The sequence below is a fragment of the Stegodyphus dumicola genome, chromosome 7, assembly GCF_044657685.1.
Source record: "Stegodyphus dumicola isolate Sdum_Otavi_A_Nest chromosome 7, ASM4465768v1".
Taxonomy (NCBI): domain Eukaryota; kingdom Metazoa; phylum Arthropoda; class Arachnida; order Araneae; family Eresidae; genus Stegodyphus; species Stegodyphus dumicola.
Genome location: NC_140774.1, coordinates 52,216,637 through 52,233,994, shown reverse-complemented (window position 1 = coordinate 52,233,994; position 17,358 = coordinate 52,216,637). Strand labels below are relative to the sequence as shown.

General features: G+C 33.4%; 1 long non-coding RNA gene across 1 annotated transcript in view; it reads left to right on the top strand.

The window, feature by feature from the left end:
• Window positions 1-17,358, top strand: part of LOC146996184 (uncharacterized) — an 81,158-nt gene that overhangs the window by 54,684 nt on the left and 9,116 nt on the right. The window lies entirely within an intron of this gene.

Below are 17,358 nucleotides of genomic sequence, written 5' to 3'. Positions count from 1 at the left end.
GCACTTAAAGGACTACTCTCAGGAAAAAGAACAACACAAGGTTCTTCTTGAAAACAGAGCCTTCTTTCGTCCTTCATGTAGACAATGCGTGTAAACGTGGCATGTAAACAAAACCCTTCGTTGTAAGCTGAAATTAAACATCTTTATAAATCATTTCGACCTTTTGTTTCGCTGAATTAAGTACGTAAGTGTAATCTGGGATAAAATGTTGTGTGGGATTCTCCATGATCGCTTAAACAAAGGAGTAAAACATACAAGGTGTGACAGTTTAATTGTCGGAATACTCCTTTGGAAAACACGCGAATGGAACTGTACGCTAAAAAAATATGTCGGCTTAAAAATATACCCTTTGTGTGCCTAGATTCTGATTTAGGTGGTACACCCATTTGAAGAAATTTATTTAGGCAAATAAACAGGATAATGTACTTGGTAATTAGATATTTGGCTATAATGAGTCTCATTGTTACTTTATGCGTGTGACGCAAACTTCGTTGAAATCTTTCTCATGTTTAATGTCATTTCAGTTAAAATTAGCGTTCAACTATTTATCTCAAACTTAATAACATGCTTTTTTTAATAACAATATCAGTGACTGATATTTTTGAATACCTGGTTCATAAGTCATCCGTCAAAATCTTCTCACTCATCTTTGAATTTCTGATATATGTACTCGACATCTTTCAAGATATCTTCAACGCAAGCCCTTTTCAACAGTTCAGTATTGCGTTTTCCGACTTTTGCTCCAAATTTGTTAATGTGGTGCTCTTATAACTATGCCTGGTTTTAAGTACATCTGCAGAAATCTGATTCTTTTTTACTAGCTGCTCCTATCAGATTAAAATTTTCGCACATATTAGTTCAGATATGTTCAGACACAAATACTCCTGTTATTTTAGTACATTTAATCTCACGGCCGATATTATGAAACCATTTCGAAAACTAAATTGTCACGAAATGTGTGTAACTAAATTTCGTGCTGCCGTTTTTATTTTTGGATAAAATATTTATTAAGGATATCTACGCTAATTTTGCACAAGAAAGTTTGCACCACAAACTTTCTTGTTTTTAACTAATGAAAACAAAATGAATACTCATTAGAACACTTACAGATGTCACATTTTAGAATGTCATCTGTAAAGTCCCTCTGATTTTTTGAGCAGTTTTATCACGTTACGTGACAATGACATTGAATCTCCAAATTACCTTCCAAGTACTGCCATTCCTCAGGTTAATCTTCCGAATTGTAGAATGTATGTATGCACGTGAGTAGTAACCCGGGGTACTCAGGAGCTCAAAGGATGCCACCATGGCGTAATAGAACAATAGATTACGTAAGAAAACAATAGATTACGGTACAGGGGGTGTGTCTCTGATGTGCCGCCCCCGCCATCTTGGATCACGTGACAACCGAAAGTGACGATATCAGCGCCATCTTGGATTTCTCCGAAAGGGACACATTGGAATGACGTCATAATAGTCCCGTTGTTAATGGAATACATGCAGGTTATGCAGACATAAGGTAAAAATCTGGAAGTAAAAGAAATTCTTCAGATCTAGGCAATTCAGTAGAATGTGCAAATAGTCATCCTATTCGAAGCTTATTTTTGGAATTACATAGCATATAAAGTGTAAATTTAATAAAAAGAGATATAATTAAAATCAAGTACACTGCAAAATCTGAACGATAATTATACAAAACTAGTTATATGGCGGTTTTCCACAAAAAGCGGTTCCAGCGAAAGAAATATGCAGACAATCTCCTGAAACTCTAAGTGAGCACCTGATCTTTGCTCTTACAAAAGTTAAGTAGAATTGTAAATTCTACGTAAGAGCGAAGATCAAACGCCCACTTAGAGTTTCAGGAGATTGCTGGCATGTTTACTTCGTTGAAACCACTTTTTATGGAAAACTGCCTTATAACTAATTTCGTATAATTATCGTTCAGATTTTGCGGTGTACTTGATTTTCATTATATCTCTTTTTATTAAATTTACACTTTATATGCTATGTAATTCCAAAAATAAGCTTCGAATAGGATGACTACTTGCACATTCTACTGAATTGCCTAGATATGAAGAATTTCTTTTACTTCCAGATTTTTACCTTATGTCTGCATAACCTGCATGTATTCCATTCGTCTTCCTACTACCGATAGGAAAAATTACAGTTACGTGAGAGATTTGGAATACTGAAGTTCATATGAATGTTGAATACTGGGAACAAATCCGGCATTCTGTCATAATTGAGTAATACTCTGAATAATAAAATTTTAAGAAAACATCAGTTTCATTCACGTGAATAAAATAAGTACATTTTCCATAAACACATCCAGGAAATCTATCACAAATATATTTTTAAGTATTTAAATAACTCATAAGTTGAAGATAAACCAAGAGAAAAAGTATATTCATTGGCATATATCAACAGCAAAGATAAAATAGTTTCCAATAGCAAATAGAAAACAGTTTCAAAATGTCTAAAAGACTACCGAGAGCGCACTCTCAAAACTTTTGCGAAAAAAAGATGACATCACAAATACAAAAATTTTACGGAACATAACATTAGTTAAAAATTTTCGTTCGAAATTTTAGTTCTGATATAGGAAAATACACATTAAATAAATAAATGTGGGTATTCGTGTAAATGTTTGTAAAAAAACAAATATATAAATTTTTAGGAAAATTTTGCATGTTTTCTATTTTGGTAATGATACTGGTAAGTTAGGAAAATTTTATGTACTGAACATATGTGTATACGAAATTCTTTGGAAAAAGCGGAAAGTAAATAATCATTTCGATACTTCACTAGAAATCAAGTGTTATAGTTGAACAACGGTTTAAAAATTAACCAAGAGCACAACGAAGTACATATATAAATTACTTTGCTAATCGGTTATGAACTTTTAAGTAGGATATATCCAGAATCTTCAAAATTAGTAATGAAACGTTCAATTTAACACGTGAGATTTTACTAAAGAAGTCTCTGTAATAGTAAAATGTTGGTTAAAATTGTGCCAACAGAAGGAAAAAATATGCTTTTTTTAAAATATTCGCATGATATGTAATAAAAATGAAAGCATGGCCCCGGTTCAGCAATGCAATAATACAAGGTTTTAAGTAAAAGAGTTTCTAAACTGAATTTTGTTTTGTCACGTACGAAAATTAGCAATATATTAGCAGTGTACTAGGAAAAACTTTTTCAGAGATAATACTGTGGTATGAAAATTAATCAAAAAGTATAACATTTTTCTTCGCAATAAGTTATGAATGTTTTCGTTTCAGTAGAATGAAGTCAGAAAGTACAAATTTGGTAAAGAAACAAGCGCTGATTTTCTTATGAATGTGAGATATTTTCTTAGATATGTTTCTAATGAAATTAGTATATAAACTTCTTTTAAGAAAGAAATAGACTTTATGAGAAAAATCTATGACAATGCAATTTTTGGTGACTTAGAGAAAATATTCAAAGTCTGTACGATCTGTGTTAAAAGTCTCCATTATCTACTACATTCGAATACATCAGTGCTGGAGAAAATTAATCTATTCCTGTAGTATACTAAGATAAAAAATTCCATTTCTTTTCTTAATTTCTGATTCGGTGTGGTAGTGTTGTTGAAGTTAAATCCTCCAAACGTGTAAAAAGTTATTAAATCATACCATATAACTATTTAATAAAAATTTGTTTCCAAATCTTTACAAGGACTTGTAAAAGATAAATAAGAAAAATATCTGAAAAATTAAATGATTTGCAGTGGCCGTAATATTCAAAGTTTCAAAAGGTACTTCACAAAAAACGGTTTATGAAAACACGAACACATCACAACCACCCACAAATAACTTCCGTCACAACTGAAAATTTTATACTCAAAATTTACATTGAATGCAGGAAAAGAAACATTAGGGGTTTCAAAATGAAAATTTTCATGTAAACTTTTCGGAATGAAATGTACAGTATTTCAGGAAATATTCATTTAACTTCCAACTTGTTTGCAATTTTGTTAAATCATATGTAATGAGCGTATGCGAGACACGAAATGCATTCGTATGTGAAAAAATAACAAGCATTTAACTATCTGACAATGAATCAAATTTCATCGGAAATGTAATGGCATGAAAAGTGGTACAATATATCTGTATGGAAAATCTTGATGATAATTTCTTGTGTGTTTTCTTCGAATAAAAATCGGTAAAGGCTCCTAGGTTAGTAATGAACTACTAAATTCGGTCAATTTTCATCAAAAACGCCGTAAGAAGTTTTCCGTACTGGTAAAATATTACTTAAATTCTCTAGCTTTGAGACTTCCCTCAGACATTGGCAAGACCAACGGCTGTCTGTTCAATACAGAATAACTGTGTTTAATATGTTACTTCAAAGCTATGAAAGAAATAACAGTTGGGTAAAAAATATGGACATTTTCAATAAACAAATGTTCTCTTATGTCCTTTTGGTATTATATTTATAAGCAAAATGCAAAAATTTAGTAAATACGTAGATAAATCTCAGGAAAAAGGGTAAATTAACACGAAATGTTTACTTAAAGTCTATGTAAAGTTGGAAAACAGTAATCGTAATACATTTGAAAAATATTCATATACAGTGCATTAAAAGTTTGCACCCGATCTATGAATTCATGAAAATCAGCCCAAAAGGTCATTGATCACGTTCGCTTGCTTGCAGTATATTCTCTTGCCGTTTTAATCTTTTTGATTTTGAGTTGTATTATTTCTGAAATTGTAATATTTCTGAATCTGAAGCTTTAAAGCACAAAATAACTCTGATTTATCAACTTAGGTCTAAATGTAAAGTACAGTCAACCAAATGGAAGATTTTAGCATAAGTAAATGTACTGCAGACAAAATAAAATTAAAAAATTCATCATTATTTTTCATGCTCTGTTCATGAAACTATTCCTGACTTAAACCATTCGGAATATTTTCAGAAAAAATATCCGTTTCTTGTTCATGTTTTTGCATACTCAGATACTAATTTTGTTGGAAATAGGACATTTTCTTACCTTAATCTGAAATGCAAAATGTAACCCATGTACAAAAATAGAGCAAGTTTATCTTAAAAAGTTCTCCACGAATACATCTTTTTCTCGGTCCTTACATGCTTTTCTGTATTTATCACTCAAGTTCATTGTGTACCTCAATTTTATCTAATTTGTGAAGTATTCCTGTTTGAATACTAACATTTGAATTTGTTTAGCTGATTTTAAAGTACATGTATATTTTGGTCAATGCGTGGGGAAATGAGGAACTGTGGCACTGAGTGTTCTAAGCATTCCATACTGCATTTTTCTTAAGAGTACAGTCAGTTAAAAGAGAAATGTATTTCGTACTTTGTGAAAATTTTATTTACTTATTATGTGTCATGCTCATGATAAATAAAAATTTTATACATGTGCGCAGGACTGTGTGGTTCCAATGTTTAATTAAAATAATGCTTTTCAAAAAAAGGGTGGTCTTTCTTATGACATATTAAAAAATGCGTTAAAATTTTTTAAGTTGGTGACTATAGTAGATCATTATATGGACTTTCTGATCATTATATGGACAGAAAGCACCTCATTCTCTTCAGAAGTTAACCTTCTTGTGCTTTGCTTTATTCAGTTAAAAAATATTAATAAACAATGATATTGAACATCAGCATTAATCACGTTTTTTAAGGTGGCACCACTTCATTAGGAGACAAACATCGTTTTGAACCGTGGCGTTCATTTTTGACAGATTTTTCACTGTAATATGGGGGCTTCTCCAGCTGAACGTTTTAATTGTTCAAAATGTTAAGTTAGGCTTGAATTTCTTCCCCTCCCCTAACTTGCCAAAATAATCTTGTCTCCGATTGCTTTTGGAGAAATTTGAATATTTTAGTCTTAGGATAATATTTCGGTAATCGTTTGCTGAAATTTTAATTGTTATTGACTTTATTAAAAAATAATAAGAAAAACTGCGCATGTAATTTATTGCAGAAAAACAACACTAGATACGTGCGCTGAAGTTTATTTTTAAAATGATTAAAACTTCAGCTGCCGCTATAAAACTTATCTGATAATTGACAGATGTTTTGGAGATGAAGAAAGGCGGATTCTGCATAAACAGTTTCTTGTTATTGCTTGTTGCTTCTAGTTACGTAGTTCCCTTATTTACAACATAAGGAATCCTGAATGCTGGTTGTAAAACAAAGACCAACAACTCTGGTGATGCAGGTAAGCAGTTCATCCACCCGATTTGAGTATGCGCACCCACCCTCTGTGTAAAGGCGATAAACGTGACCGAAGACTCCGACGACCGACCAAGACATAAACATCACCTGCTTTGGGTGACTTTGTCAGCCTTCATGGAAAGTTGCATCACCTGCTATTATTATTAATGTAAACTTCACATTACAAAATATAGCTCAAAATTCTTTTCATATGCAACAAATAGGTTCTGTAAGTGATTCATTCTCGTTCAGTTTTGTCTTTTTAGGTAATTTACTGTTCTAACTTTCTCCTATTCTTACTGTTTACCATAGAGAACAAATACAAATAAGCAGACATGTGCCAATCAATAATACGTAAAGTTCTTAATGGCCATTCTTTCTGTCGTGCTTATATCCCACATTTGCGTACTTTCGCTTTCGCAAATGATAAATTGATAGGGTGCCCACCAGCGGTTGAGCGGTAAAGTAGTCGCTGAACACTGGTAGTTCTGTCCAAGGTTCGAAGCCCGTGAACGGGCTGGCTACAGGGGTGTTTTCCTGGTTTTCCCCCATGTGTAAACGTTTATACGAGCCAATTTGTCATAGAAAGTCCTCCACGAAGGCATTCCTCCTTTTAAGCAGAGGGCCCACCAGCGGCCGAGCGGTAAAGTCGCTGAACACTGGTAGTTCGGTCCGAGGTTCGAATCCCGCGAACGGGCTGGCTGCACGGGTGTTTTCGTGGTTTTCCCCATATGTAACGTGTACACGAGCCAGTTTTCCTTAGAAAGACCTCCACGAAGGCATTCCTCCCCTTAGGCAGATAGCCCTAGTGTGCTTTGCCATAATTAAATACACTAACATCAACACCTTTTAAGCAGATAGCCTTCGAGGCTTTGCGGTAATCACACAAACCAACTAAATCGATAGGGCAATCAGTGGAGGCTGTTCTACGCCAAAGCTCCTAAGTTCGAATCTCGCGTAAAGCACTCTCCCATATAAGGATTTTGTTCATGTAAAAAGAAGGTTTGGTTTGGTTTATTAGATTACGGCAAAGCGCTCGAGGGCTTTCTGCCTTAAGGGAGGGATGCCTTCGTGGAGGACTTTTTAAGGAAAACTGGCTCGTATATACGTTACACACGGGGAAAACCACGAAAACACCCATGCATCCAGCCCGTTCGCGGGATTCGAACCACGGACCGAACTACCAGTGTTCAGCGACGTTACCGCTCGGCCGCTGGTGGGCCGTCGTATGTAAAAAGAAGTTTCTGCCAAATACGAAGCTTAAGATCATTCATTTATCTCCTGTGTTATATAAATGAAGAGTATATTAAAACTTTGCTTCCAATGGCGAACTCTAGTCGTTTATAGACGACTGCTGAGGCCAGAAGCGGTGATCTCTTTATTATAGATGCACTTAAATAGGTGGGCCACTGTTGCCTCCTATGAGGAAACACAAATTACGTCCATGCTTTCTTCGGGATTCTAACCTGGGGCCTTCAGTATGTGAATCTAGTCAGTAACCACTTTGCCGTCTGGGCGTCGTTATATTGGAATATTCAAGAGTATCATTTACAGTGTTATTTACCTGTGCTTCTTGATAATATTGGCCCACGAGCGGCCGAGCGGAAATGTCGCGAAACACTGGTAGTTCAGTTGAAGGTTCAAATCCCGCAAACGGCTTGCTGCATAGGCGCTTCCGTGATTTTCTCTGTGTGCAAAGTGTATACGAACCATTTTCCCATTCCCAGTCCCCAGTCCTCCAAGAAGAATTTCTACCCTTACACAGATAGCCTTTAAGTGCTTTGCCGTAATAAAAAAAACCCGAACAATCTTAATGATATTTTTCAAGGTGTTATTTTATGCCATAAAGATGATAAATTCAATGCATTTCTAAGATCTTATAATAGATTCACGAAATAAATTCTGTTTCTACTTCTTCAACCACTTTCGTTTGTATTTGGAATGAAACTTAATAGTAAAGATTAAATTTTGTAAGAATAATCCTTTCTGTGTATGTTTATTTTCTTTCTTTTTGTAAAATTTTATTTAAACCGTCGTTTTTGCAAATGGACATAAATATACCAATTCTTTAATAGTTTCCTTTTCGGTTTTACATTTTGAAATGTAATGCAGAAACACACGCCAGGGCTTTCAAATTTGTTATCTTGTTTTGTTTTGTTTTTCAATTAGAATTTTAAATTAAATTAAATTAAAGGGTAACGTATTTTTTAAATACTTTGATAGTTTTCCTTTTGTATTACTCTTATTTTATACTTCAAAAATTAAATGAAAATAAACTCAGAAAATTTTCAAGATTGAAATAATTTAGCACTGAATTTTTAACATTGAATATTTATTTAATATTAAAGATTTAGTTTTATGCGTTGCCAACAGCAGATATATTTATATTTAAAAACAGATTCGCAGTAGGTACTTACATATTATCGTAACCGCATTAGTAAAATATCGTCAAACTCTGGCAACCATGTGCATGACAATTCTTCAGTTTTTAACAAATAACACTGCTATTTCTTAAGTGTTCTTTTTGCTCTATTTCAAGTTCTGACGGCTTTTAGGCAGTGGTGATATTTTTTCTCTTGAACTCAGTTTTAAACTCATTAAAATACGAGGGCTATCCAGAAAGTAGATTACGTTTTGGAATAAAAAAATAAACAAAGTATAGGAAACAAATTTTATTATATACAGATGAAAGCCACACTCAAATACTACTTTTCTACATAGTCACCATACAAATTAAGGCATTTATCGTAGCGATGTACGAGCTTGGAAATTCCTTCGTCGAAAAATTCGGCCGCCTGCGCCTTCAACCACTTCGTTACCTCTTCTTGCAGCTGTGCGTCGTCATCAAAACGCTGCATAGCCAGCCACTTCTTCATTGCTGGGAATAGGTGGAAGTCGCTCGGTGCCAGGTCGGGACTGTACGGCGGATGAGGAAACAACTCCCACTTAAAAGATTCAAGAACTTTACGAGTGACATTTGCCGTGTGGGGCCGGGCGTTGTCGTGAATCAACAAGATCTTAGAGCTCAACATTCCTCTGCGCTTGTTTTGAATTGCTCTTCTGAGTTTTTGGAGAGTTTGGCAATACCTTTGAGAGTTTATTGTAGTGCCTCTTTCCAGGAAGTCCACCAAAATTACACCTTTTCTGTCCCAAAAAACAGTCGCCATCATCTTCCTTGCCGACATTGTTTGCATGCATTTCTTGGGTTTTTGGGGAGAACTTGTGTGCCCCCACTGCATTGATTGCAATTTCGTTTCACAGTTCACATGTTTCACCCATGTTTCGTCACCAGTAACGATGCGATCGAGTAAAGAGTCACCATCCTTATGGTAAGCGTCCAAAAAGTTCAACGCTGCAGCCATTCGCTGATTTTTGTGGTCCTCTGTCAAGATTTTTGGAATCCATCTTGCACAAAACTTGTGGTAACCAAGCTTTTCGCTGATGATTTCGTGCAACAAACTTCGCGAAATTTCTGGAAAACTCAAAGAAAGTTCCGTTATTGTGAAATTTCGATTTTCACGGACTTTAGCATCGACTTTTTCGAGAAGTTCGGCGGTCACTATGCTGGGTCTCCCACTTCGATCTTCGTCGTGAACATTGGTTCGGCCATTTTGAAATCTTATGACCCACTGACGCACTCCACCTTCAGTGATAATGTTGTCCCCATACACTTCACGAAGCTGCCGATAGATTTCTATCGGTTTACAGTTTTTTGCAGTCAGAAACCTTATTACTGAGCGCACCTCGCAGGATTTTCAATTAACGCAGACATTTCAAACCGTCACAGTATCTGAACGGAGCACAGCACGAACCTCTCACTAGCACGGCTAGATGCAGACTGAGCTGCGCAACGCTCTGACCCCAAGATGGCCGCGCTAGCCCCGCCCCTAGCGGATACAGACGGAAACGTAATCTACTTCCTGGATGGCCCTCGTATGAACTTGTGAGATTTTCTTGCAGAGTGGAAGGAACTACAGTGAAACTTCTACAGGATCGCAGTAATTCGCAGCAAAATCAATTAAAAGGAAAATGTAATTGAATCTATAATAGGATCGCCGACAAACTTCCATAAGAGCAAAAGAAACAAAAACTCGCTAGGAAGTTGGTTTATTGATTGATTTCTCAAGATAAATACATAATTAAAGCTTAAAAATATATGCTATAGCACGTATGTATGAATAAAATAAATACTATTTCGCAATAGTACATTCTTTTTTCCGTGAAAGCTCACCAAACGGCGCCATGGAGGTTGCTCTAAAACATAAGTCCCGAGCAATATTTGTATGATTTTTTTATAGTTTTAAATTTTTTTATCCTTTTTTTCAAATTTATAATTGTGAACTTTTCTTCAAGGTTTCATACCATAACCAAAAATTTTCATTTTGCAAATTTTTTTAACTTTTCGAGCTTTAAAACATACTTCTGCAGATCTTGTCGTACACATTAAAATGAACATAATGATTGATTTTACACTTAATTAATTGACGTGAATAGCCTATTATTGTATAGGCTGTATCGGTTATCAGTGGTTCTCAACCATTGCCATGGTTGCCAACAAATGGTTGTTAACCTATTTTACCCCATCCCATGTATCCCTTTCACCGTTGCTAGACGATTATTCTCTCCTTTTTTTACAAAACTCAAAAACATTTATTTAAATTTAGATTATTTTTCAATGTGTTTTATAAATTAAACAAGAAAAAGTATAGGAAATATTGATAAATACCAAAACGTGAATAAAAGCAGTTCTTTATATTCAAAAACTAAGACTAAATACTTTTTTTTTCAATGACAGATTGTGAACAATTTCAAATGTAACTCAGTCCATTAATCTGTACAAGGCCGGATGTGGTGGTCTCTTTGTTACGGAGGCACCTAATAGGTGGGCCACCATAGTCTTTCCTATGAAGGGACGGACTGTTACAACCATGCCTTCTCCGGGATTCGAACCCAGGCCCTTCGGCATCGCAGTCAGCTTTCCTGACCACTATACCGACTGAACGGCAAACTAAATTCTTATCAAGCAAATAAAAGGCTGACCGCATTCCTCCTCCCTGAAACTATGTTATTCCCCCCCCCTTAAGGAGGAAATTCCTGGTTGAGAATGTCTGATCTTGACTCTTGACATTTATCACATTATGATTTAGTTCAAGAAAAGGAAAAACTATGTGGAGCTGTGGAGCATCTTAAATTATCAAAACTTTAACATTCGTATTTATTGAATTAAATACTACTACCGTTTTCAAAACAGTTATTACCTTACCAGAGTAGTTTGACAAACGACAAAACGAGACGCATTAATTACAAATAACCGATTAAATAGTCTGTAACAAAGATCGTTCCGAAGAAAAGCACTACAAACGACAGCTGCAGACGCTAGCCTTGAACCTTTGTCCTCATTTCGCGCGCACTTTTTCCCGCCAAAAGTTGTGGTTGGATAATTTCGTAGGCGACTAACTGGAAAGAAAAATAATTTCGCAGCCAATCGTAATAATAATAAAAATGTAGCAGCATTGCGCAAAGTTTACTTTTTTTGCAGGAGAGTTGATAACTTCTCAGCACCAGGCAAAATGGAACGAATAATAAGAAAAAGATTTTTGAAAACAAAGGTGAAGCAGAAGGATTGCAAAATACTGAATGAGTCAGTGGATAGTGATTAAAGACTGGCGTGGGTTTTGCTGGAATATTCTTTTTACGTTTCCTTCATTTTTGGTCTTATTACGAAAACTATCTCTCAGTGTAAGGTATGAATTACGCAGCGTTCTGAATTTGGACAAATTAATGAAATTTTTAAAAGGGTGTGCAATTTATTTGCAAATATACTCAACAACACTTTAAAAAAATTTCGGCATATAAGTATGGGAGAATTCGAAATTTTCGAACTATTCGGATCACACCCTTATCCGGATAGTCGAACAATTGAGTTAAATGAATATCATCTTTCTTCCTCTCTCTATCACCCCCCGTGCTGACCAGATGCTTATTTATTGTAGCGCAACTAAGGAAACTTTATTTATTTTGAACAAATATTGTATAATCGTACCGCCGTACCCGCTGATTCGGTGTCCGCGGTTTTACTTAGTCGCATTTACGCAAAAATTTTTTTCCCACTTTCCTTAGGAGAAAGAAACAAAGACACTTGCGGATTCAAAACTTTAATCTAAAGTTTAATCAATTTGGCGAAAATTTTACCATAAAAAATTTTAACATTTAAAATATATAAAAAGTTAAAAAGGTACAAATATTTCGTTTCTGTTATTAAATAGAACGTTGCCAACGCTATTGCTGCCAACTCTTGAAATTAAATCTTTACGTGCTGTTGAATAAAATTACAGCTAAACTCAAAACAAGTTTAAATTTTAAATATCCTTTTTTGTTTTTACATTATTTCTGGAACTTAAAACATATCAAGATATTATAAATGTTTATCGACGTTTGAACAAAATTAAAAAAACATAAATATATAAAGAGATTTTAGGAAAAAATGTCATCATCAATATTTTAGTTAATTGTCGATGCAAACGAAGCAGAAAAACTACAATTAGAAAGCAAAGAAGTATAAATTTTGCAACCCATAAAAATTTAGATTTAGAAATTTGTAAAATAGTATAAATTGCCGCTTATTGTAAAATATTCATAAGGAGTTCAAAATTATTTTTAAGTGATAATCACTTAAAAATGTAATGCTGTAATGGTTCACATCCTCACATAACATTGAAGACAAATATCTTACACATTATCTTTTGGAAATAGCGTTAATTAATCGCAGAGACTATGTCAGATTGCAAAAACGAGTATGGTGAAAGTAAATTTGAGAATTCATCCCTATCTAACACTTTTAAGAACAGTTTGCTGAAAAAGTTCCCAAAAATAAAAAAAATAAAAAAATAAAAAAAATTTAATATATTTAAAAATGTAAAACACCATTAAAAAAGATTTTGAACCAGTATACAACGTATGATACTACAAACATCTTTCAATAATTTTTACAACAAAGCCGCAAATGTTCGTTAAAATTCTCAGTTAACTAAATATTAATTAAATGAACATTCATTTAATGTACTTTCATTGCTACATTATTAAACTGTGTGTACACCACATGACTTCCTTGTACGGAATATTAAATTATACGCATTTTTCCTGCATTTCATTTAAACTTAATTGGATTGAATTAAATCTACTTCGTCGATAGCGCATTAACCACAATAAAATAAATGCACTCTTTAAAGTTCACTACATTTATTTCCCATAGCGACACTCTCGCGCTAGGTTCACTTAACAGTGTTACATCTCATTCATTTTATAACTTAGAATACACAAAAATTATAGCATCTGAAGAACTATCTAGTCGTTACCGCATGATCTATTCAAATACTAAAATAAATCTAAAGTATGTATAAAAGAAATTAAACATAAAAAAGAAACAGTTTTTTCGAGACGATTTAGCACCGCTTATCTAATGCGCATGCGGTACTCGTAAACATTTTATTCTGTCCGAGACAAACTGGCAACAATATTTTCTGCTAATACGAAACATTTATTTCCTCGAATTCTATTAGAGATATATTTCTCATTCAATTAATTCAGTTCTCACTTCGTGCGAAGGCAAAAATACATAAAACCTCAAAATATCTTCATTAAATATAGAAAAATATAGAAAAAATAAAGCACCAAATACAGTTAAAACAATAAAAAAGTCAATTTTTTACAATTAAAATTAGAGTTTCTACGCAAAAACAAGCAATTCGCCCAGCAGGCAACAAGGCAAATTTTTCGATGCACAAAAATGGAAGTTTAATTTTGGTCCCACTCGGCAAAAAGACACTGAAGGTGCAGAAACTGAATTCACTATTCTGCTAAGTTTCAAATGTAAACAAATATGGCTGCTATAGTAAGCATAAATTAGGCTTAGCCTCAGTTAAACAACTTTTAAATTGTTAATAATTCTACAAGTATTGCGTGCAGATTAACTACAGGTATAAAACCTTAACCGGAAGATAAGAACAACATAATTCAATCATTTTCAAAGCAAAACTGTGCAATTTACAAACATAAAAGAATAGAAGATAATGAGCTCAGAGAGCCGGATAACAGAGTGGGTGTATATATATATATATATATATATTGCGTAAGTATTAGAATAACTTGTTTTCGAACTAAATGAATTTAAGATCATACAACATTATAGTATATATATATATATAAACTTAAAGTATCTTAATTTATTATTAAATTGAAATGAAAATAAGGCAATACATAATATCAAAACAAATCCAATTTAAAGAAATAATTCATAGTAACAAACTTGAAAAATAAAAATGCAAAAGGGAAAAATAACAAAGGTATACAAATAAAAATTAATCTCTTTTTATTGAAACTCCACTTCAGAACTCACAAGGAAAAAATGAATTAAAACTTCATAAAAGTCGATTAATATGTTTCGTTCTCCTGGATCATTTAAGATAAAAAAACTATAAAAAGATTTCATAAAATTTTTATTTAAGACTTTAAAATCTATATAAAACCCAAAACTCGAATCTCAAATGTACCAGAATTTCCCCTGCAGTTTTCGAAACACTTGGAAAAATAGAATATAACATAACATTGTGCCAAATTGACAATTAAAAAAACCATAGATACATTGATTTAAAAAAAAATTGGTCTAAAACCAATATATGCTAATCGGAAATTCAAAAGCAAGTATAAATAAAGAGCAAAACTAATTACCATTCAAACAAAACTTAAAAATTGGAAGGTCCCCAATTAAGATAAACTAATAATACCAAGGAAACGAAAATCTTTACATAAAGATTTCTATAAATAAATAAATAAAATAAATTATAAATAAATAAATAAATAAATTTAAAAAAAATAAAAATAATAATTTAAAAAAAAAAAAAAAAAAAAAAAAAACAACCACTGAAACAGCTAAAAACTGAAAATTTATTTGAAACAATATATATATATATATACTTTTGGTGTTGCCGATTGCAGCCTAAAAGAACTACATATTATAGCAGTCCTATATACAAAATTCCAACGTTCTGAGGCTACTTGTTTTTGAGTTATGCGAGATAAATACATGCATACGTACGTATGTGCGTACGTACAGACGCCACGAAAAAAACCTCTCCTGAATCCATTTTAAATATGTTTTATAATTCGTTAGGGGAAAAAGAGACCTTTATTCTGTCCTTACGTTCATATGTCACGCCAAAACATCGTTAAATTGCATTCGATAGCGGTCAAAATGGATATTTTCTTTGAAATATGATACCGAGAATTTTTCGTGATTACAATAGTTCCTTTACTTCGTACAAAGAAGTAAAAAGTAACTCAAAATTGTAAGGTATTGAGAAGTGTGTTTGCTACTTTTTAATTACTCAGTCTGTTGATTAGTTTAGTTTGTTTCTACAGAACTGATTAAATTTGAAAAATGAATTAAAAATTATATTTTTTTCAGAATGGCAACACACGAAGATCCAGGTATGTGTTAAGAGCAAACAATACTTCTCCCTGGAGGTATAAAAAATATCCCTTTTTTAAAATTCCCTTCCCGTTCGTGTGACAATGAGCCGTAACATAATAAAGTACTGAAACACAGCAGCCTTCTTCTTCTCATAGTAATCAGACTATAAGCACCTGTATACTCCTTTCTCAACAGTTAACCAAATGAGGCATGAAAATGATCTTTTCAGAACTTTACACATGTCCGAGCTTATGTACAATGCTTCATGTTTAGATATTTTGTAGATGATCTCCCTGCTAGATGATTATAAATACATTAGCAATTATTGCGATTCTGAGTGGTTAGAGAGTATATGACGCGTCCTTTTTTTTTAACACTTCTAAGATTTACTTCCACTCTGCTTCTAGCGTTCTCCCGATCCTGACTTCTGGCGCGTTAACTGCATTAAAATTGCATTTTGGGGAAAAGAAACGATATTTATTTTTTTTTCACACTTTGAAACAGTGTTGTTCACTAGAGAAACTACATTTCTTCATTTCTCGGTTTTTGTAGATTAGAGTGAAATATAAAAATTCCTTATTTTTATACGTACAGTTACAGTTACACTGCAAAAGAGGACTGCTATAATTAGCCTTACAGTATCCTCTCTGCAGTTGCCATCTATTACTGTTGCGCCGCCACCGCAGGAGGCTCCATAGAAAAAACAGCACTGAGGCTATGAAAAAGAAGAAAAAAAGAGCAAGGACATAAAAGTAACGTCATTACTAATGTAATCACCGTCTTGTGCACACTACAAATTCTAAATGTGAAATCGAAGTTAAAAAGGTAATTAAAAACAAAGGAAGAGAAATGTACAAATGGCTTAAAACAAAAAGAAAGAAAAAAAAGAGAGAGAGGCGAGATTGCTGACAGTCGCTGGATACTAAGTCAATTTTGCACAATGTGGCCTGGCTATAGCTACATGCCCTATGGTGTAATGAGCCATGCAGATATTATTCCATAAGACTAAGTGCCCAGTACACAATGGTAGATATACATTTCAAATAGATACAGATAGCTTACATTTCAAAATATTTGACATATTAAGTACATAAAATTATCCTACCCACATGCAAAACTTTTTTGCGTAGAACAGAGAGATAGAACATAACATAGTGCTGTTTATAGGACAGATTCGTTATTTACTTAGTTGTATAGTATGCAACGTATCCACTAACTGTGGTCGTATTCATGCATGTTACATGAATATTTTGTTACGCGCTACACATAATAGCGTTATTGGATAGAAGTATTAGGCTCGCTACGTATACACAATGAAACAAATATCAATCAACTTATTCATTGGATGAAATAGAAGGTTTTCATTCCAAATCGAAAGCAATTATCCATGACATTTTCCTGCGGTTTTCAGCTTAAATTTTTAGAATGACATAAATTAAATTATGACTATTTTCATTGATTAACTAATAGCAGTTTTTTTTGGTAATCCGAGGACAACTAGTGCATGGTATAAAAAGAATGCATTGTGGTACAGAACACCAAAGCCTCATTTACAAAGTACGAACTTTTTTGAAATATGGATGTAACTTAAATAAACAGCTTAAAAATATTTATAGCTTTAAACAAATAGGCTGTACAAGTATTTAGTTTATTGGCTGTGTCTTTTTCAGCTGGTTGGCAAATAT